Genomic DNA, 6,000 nt, shown 5'->3' with positions numbered 1-6,000 from the left:
AAAGATTCAAGAGACTATCGAAGACAAAAAAGGAGTTGTTCTTCATCTTCGGATCAAGACGAAGACTGGATTCCTGAATAGACCTATCACCAAAGTCTGTCTTTTGCAGGAGACTGAGAACATTTAGGAACTTGGACTGACTTTTCATCTTAAAGTTTTGTTTTCTTTTTCTTCGTGGGTATTGGCTTCATAGATTTACCAGGAAGTTATCGGTAATCGTAATGATGAATGTAACACTAAACAAAATAACTTTGTTTGAAATTTAGAACTGATGTAACTTGACATACTTGAGTTTTGTAATTATTACTAGAAGTATCATAATTAGGGGCCGGTATTGTCGGTACCAAATTGAATGTTTTTGTTTATTAGCCATGGCGCAGGTGTTTTAATTTTTCATCATGCTACAGGTGACAGAAGGGGGGTGGGGGTGGGGGTGGGGGTGTGTGTGGGGGGGTCGCCTACCTCTTATTTATCAGTTGAATGTCCAACTGGTCAGTGAGTGGTTGCCATGAAAACTTTTCTGTTGACCGTCGGTATCGTTGTTACTTTAAACCATTTAATATAACAGAAGCCAATTCATTTATCCCAACCTATGTATTCTAATCATAAATAAAAAAACAAATAAGACGATTCAAAATGGTTTGTTGGAAGACGCATCACAGCCTGGCCCACTCACCCACAGCAGCGTTTTCAATGGAAAGAAGCTGCTACAATATATATATATATATATATATATATATATATATATATATATATATATAATGGTTACATAAAATACGTGTTACACAGTGGGAAATGTCTGTATTTTAATTAGCATGATTTGTTGTATGTTCTTTCCTTTTTTGTATGGTTTTGTGATGAACATCGGTTTTGCGTGTGTTTGAAGCATTCTTCCCCCTGTGGAACTCCCCAGAGACATTGGGACAATTGCTGAACTGAGTAGGGGAAGGACCACAATTAGTCCTGCAGGTGAGACTCCCACAGGTGTAGCTCGTTGATGGAAGTGCTCTTAAGAGCTGAGGAAGGAGAGCCAGGTGGTCAGAACAGCTGGGATGGCAGACAGGAGAGCCAACGAAGAGGCAGAGGGTGGCATCTCGAGCACACATGTGCCCGAACCCCTCGGAACAAAAGAGTACCCAAAGCACAGTCCCGGAGTATGGACGGCGGCCGAGTGCGGAGGAGCGTGGGTGTCCCTCTCTCCGCATGTGTGAGGTGTGCCTGCTGGCGCCACTGTCTGGCCAGGACCTGGGACCGAGGAGGGTGACGTGCCCACCAAGCGCAGCTGTGCCAGGGAGCTGCAGGAGATTTGGAGGAGAGGAGTGCGCCAGGAGGATATCTGCAGTCTGCCGGAGTGACAGCTGAGTGACAGGTTGCGCACGAGGTTCGGGGGCCACAAAAAGGCGGCCCACGGGCTGCACATGGCCCGCGGGCCGCCTATTGGTGAACACTGATCTAGCTTGAGAGTAATTGGGCGTGGTTTGGCTCAGAATGACTAGTTATCAAGATTGGCACAAAAGAGTTGAATTATCTAATTTCTCACTGGTTTCACATGTTTTAGATGAAACTAATATTTGAGACTCTTAAAAAATATTTTTAAATTGGGAAACCCAAAGAAAACGATTAGAACTTTCTAACCCTAACCATAATCAAAGGAAAGCATGTCTGCAACTAAAAGAGCACAACGGACAGTTTCAGAAACAGGGTCTTTTGACACATTTGGAGATGCTGAATGAATCTTCAGCTGCAGGCCTTAGTAAAATCATTCAAGAAGCATTATTAATATCCCATCTGAATATATCATGGTTTGAAAATCTACGATAAAAATTTACCTCAGCATTAACAAGGGTGTTCCTCAAGGATCAGTCGTGGTGACACACATACTTTTTTTTAAATTGACGTTTAATTGCATCAAATGTGAATAAAATTTTTCTGGGGTGAGATGCAACAAGCTTTGTGCACTGAAACTTGTTTGGGAGCCAACAACAGTTTACTTTTCAAACGTAAACCCTTCTGTCAATCACCAGCCTCCAGAGTCCTGAAACTCAGACAGCATCTTAACACACATACGATTCAGAGTGATTTTTATCCTATTTTTGTGGTCTTTTTAACTAGCATCAACTCGTGCTGCCCCTTGGAGACCAGCAGATGACTTGTCACCACCACTGACAGGTCTGTGGTGAATGTCAATGTACACATACTGATGATTTTGGTGTGTGTGTGTGTGTGTGTGTGTGTGTGTGTGTGTGAGCGTGCTGAATGGTAAAAAGATGTTGGCTTTCTCACAGTTTGCTGCTTCAATGTTTTTAGACATTTGACTCAGATCAAGTAGACTTGCAGAACTTCTCATAGATTTCTTAGATATAAAATGCTTTTATCGGCAATGGGGCTGGATGGTTTAAGGATTCAATTGGAATTTTTCTGGCAATAATTGTGATTTCAATTTTATTCATGATTTTTTTTCAAGCTTCTGCACAATATTACTATAGATAGCAACATTTACAAACACGACAGGGAATGACATTGTACCCTCCAAACATTAACATCTCCATCCATCCATCCATCCATCCATCCATCCATCCATCCATCCATCCATCCATCCATCCATCCATCTACTTATGCAGGTTCGGGTCACGGGAGCAGTAGCCTAAGTAGACAGGCCCAGACATCCCTTTCCCCAGCCACTTGGGCCAGCTCCTCCGGGGGAATCCCAAGGTGTTTCCTGGCGTTCCCAAACATTTTACCCTTTTTTCACCTGGTTTTGGAGGCGCTTTACACTCGGCTGCAACCCGCTCCAGTGAGAGCTGGACATCAAGTTCTGATAAAGCCAACAGGACCACATAATCTGCAAAAAGCAGAGACCTGATCCTCAGGCCACCAAAACAGATCCCCTCCACACCTTGGCTGTTCCTAGAAATCCTGTCCATAAAAATTATGAACAGAATCGGTGACTAACGGCAGCCCTGGTGGAGTCCAACTCACAGGGAACGAGCCCGACTTACTGTTGGCAACACAGACCAAGCTCTGACACCGGTCATACAGGGAGCTAACAGCTCGTATCAGAGGGTCTGGTACCCCATACTCCTGGAGAACTCCTCCTCTCAGAGAGAGTTACTCCAGAGTGGAGGAGCTTCCAAGCCCTCTTGAGGAAACTGCGTCTGGAGCCATGAGTCTAGGTGAGTCCAACTACACCTATCCAGAACCTCTCAGCCTCACACACCCACTACTCGGGCTCCTTCCCCACCAGAGGGGGGGCATTCCACGTACGGCACCTGCCTTCAGCTAACGCTCGTCCCATAACGTGGCACAGTCAAAATGACTAAACAAATAATAAAAAGGTGAATAAAAAACTCAAAATAAAATATATATAATGTAGTTTTGAACCTAAAGGTCCCAATGGCCGATAAGTTGTAATTGTTTCTTTTAGCTGATTTCCTTATTTAGATTTTTCTCATTATTTATACGTCCCTAAGTTAAAACACCACCTCTACAGGAAGACAGACCTTTAAGTTGTGTTTAAATGCTGACTTTCTCCATAACAGGTAAAATCCCTCTCAGATGGAGCGTCTCGCCATCTATTTACCAACATGAAAGGAGTGTTAAGCAGCTGCTTCCGTCGTCCCTCTGAGAGAAAGAGCTCTGGCTAAAAATGGCTTACAGTGGCTGCTTGTCGTATCCACACTGAGGAGGGAAGGGCTCTCTCTCTCTCTCTCTCTCTCTCTCTCTCTCTCTCTCTCACACACACACACACACTCATTTATACACACACACTCACAATTCAGCATCTCCGCTCCCACGACTCGTAAATCCGCTGGACTGATGAGCCACAGAGGAAGCTTTCAGTTGGAGGGAGGATCTCTAACAGCTCCGGTGAGAGGTGAGTCTGATTATTCCTGTTATTATAGATTGTCTGAACGTTTTATCCCAGTAAAAAGAAACACTGGTGGGAGACAGAACAGCTGTTTTACTTTGAAAGGACATTCATCACAATGTTATCATTATTTCTAGATTTACCCACAATGACACTTTGTCTGTTTGGGAGTGAATTCTTCTTGTTTGGTTGATGTAAGACTATCTGGACGGCGTTCTGGAATCTCTAGGAAACAACGTTCCTAAACTCTGCACACTAATGAGCACCGGTTCAGAAGGTTCACACGTAACAGGCTTTCATCTTCAGTTGAGTCAAAACTAAATCAGCAGCAGGTCTTTCCATCCTGCGGATAACTTTGTAGACAGCTGAATGCTGCGTGCGCAGAAATGAGACTGTCTTTTGCAGTGAAGAATAATTTCAAAGTGTTGATTAAACTTCAGCCAGAGAGAGGCTCCTGGTGCTCCATCTTATGGAAACACAAACACAGCCAGGTCCAAATGCTGCTCGGTCCCATGGCAAGCTGCCAGATCTGCATCCGTTACGCCTGAAATTCCTCCTGTTCCATCACGATAACAGTGTGTGTGTCCAAAAAACTCTGGAAGTGACTCGTTTCCGCTTAGCTGGTGGCTGTTTTGCATCAAATCTGAACAAATGGCCAGGTTGGATTTGAATCAGGAGGGTGGAGAGTTTATTTAATGAACATCACGCTGATTCCACACCTATACTAGACATGCTTTCCAATCTAACCCTTGACGCATTGTGGAGGAAAGTATCATTTTCTCTGTCAGAGTTCAGCCTCCATCAAGTCAAAGCTGCAGCAGCTCTAAGCATCTCAGTGTGACACGAGGTGCTGCTGCTCTGACAAACACTCCCACTGGTCAGAAAAATAAAGCACCATCCTTTTTGAGCAGCTTGGAGTCCTTTTGTTTGGTTTTAATTAAAAAGGCTCCATTTATTATACATCCTGCACACCTGCAGACGGAGATGTTCTTTATTAAAGCTCAATAGGGACACGGTTGGAGCACAGCTGGATAACAGCTGACTGCGATTACTCATCAGGTACAGTCAGAAGTCAGTCAATACAAGGGAATTATTAAAACCTAATGATATTTTATGTTTTTGCTTCACATTCATGTGTGGGAGTTTAGTAACACAGCTATGTTTTCACAGTACATTCAGCATTAAATAAATCAGCTTTACATGAAAACATAAGGCAGCTAAATAAAGAAGCACTGCCGTTTTTATGCACGTTGTTTTATTGTAGAAAGACTAAAACCAGTAAAAACAACCTGAGAGGTGCACATGTGGATGAAGGGGCTTTCATTTAAAACAAGGACTTCTTTAACCACGGCTCTATTTGTGTTGCTGTTTTTCATGTTTATCTGAATGAAGACAGAAAAAAATTAATTCTCTCGTTCTGTTTAAACTCATTTAAATCCTGCGTGAACCATTCACTTTAAATCCTCACCCTAACTGTCCCACCGTGAGTAAGGGTCCATGAACACATCTGGAAGTGTGATTAAAGAGTAAAACAGCAGCTCAAGGTGCCAAATACCATCCGGATATAGAAGTCCATCCCTCCACCTGGACCAATGAAAGCGTGTACATCTGTTTAGATGTGAACATTGTCTTGTTTGTCACCTTTTATAAAACGCCGTACACACCACTCCAGATGACTCTAACTAAACACTGAAATAACCAGATCTCACCACAAGGGGGCTAAACATCAAAATACAGAGACAGGAGAGTCTTGTTTTTCATGAACTTTTTATAAGCAGGAAGTTCCAACAACACCAGAACATTTAGAACACACAACAACCAACTTCCTGTTTATAACATCTTATCGATTCAAAAGCATCCTTCTCTAGTGTCCACCAGTGAGCACATTCTAGTCAGCAAGTCTCTAAAGATCAAATCCATCCAAGAGGCTGTTGTATCTACAGTTGCATGACTGTGCCTCGCTGATAATAGTTCCATGTTGGCAGATTCCATTTATACTAGAAGCTGGTGCACAGGTGGTTTCCAGCTATGATGCCAGCTTCTACGGGACATCATCCAGTGACAGGAACTGAGGGAAGACGGACACCAGAAGAACAACAAAGTACTTTAATCCAGAGGTCCTGAACCCCAGA

At 43.2% G+C, this 6,000-nt stretch overlaps 1 protein-coding gene across 1 annotated transcript in view; it reads left to right on the top strand.

The window, feature by feature from the left end:
- The first annotated feature begins 3,741 nt into the window (after positions 1 to 3,741).
- Positions 3,742 to 6,000, top strand: part of mc5ra (melanocortin 5a receptor) — a 29,792-nt gene continuing 27,533 nt past the window's right edge. The window contains exon 1 of the mRNA XM_015949227.3: positions 3,742 to 3,874. The gene's annotated coding sequence lies outside the window, so the exon portion shown is untranslated. The remainder of the gene's footprint in view (positions 3,875 to 6,000) is intronic.

The sequence above is a fragment of the Nothobranchius furzeri genome, chromosome 5, assembly GCF_043380555.1.
Source record: "Nothobranchius furzeri strain GRZ-AD chromosome 5, NfurGRZ-RIMD1, whole genome shotgun sequence".
Classification (NCBI taxonomy): Eukaryota; Metazoa; Chordata; class Actinopteri; order Cyprinodontiformes; family Nothobranchiidae; genus Nothobranchius; species Nothobranchius furzeri.
This window is presented reverse-complemented; position numbering and strand designations above follow the sequence as displayed.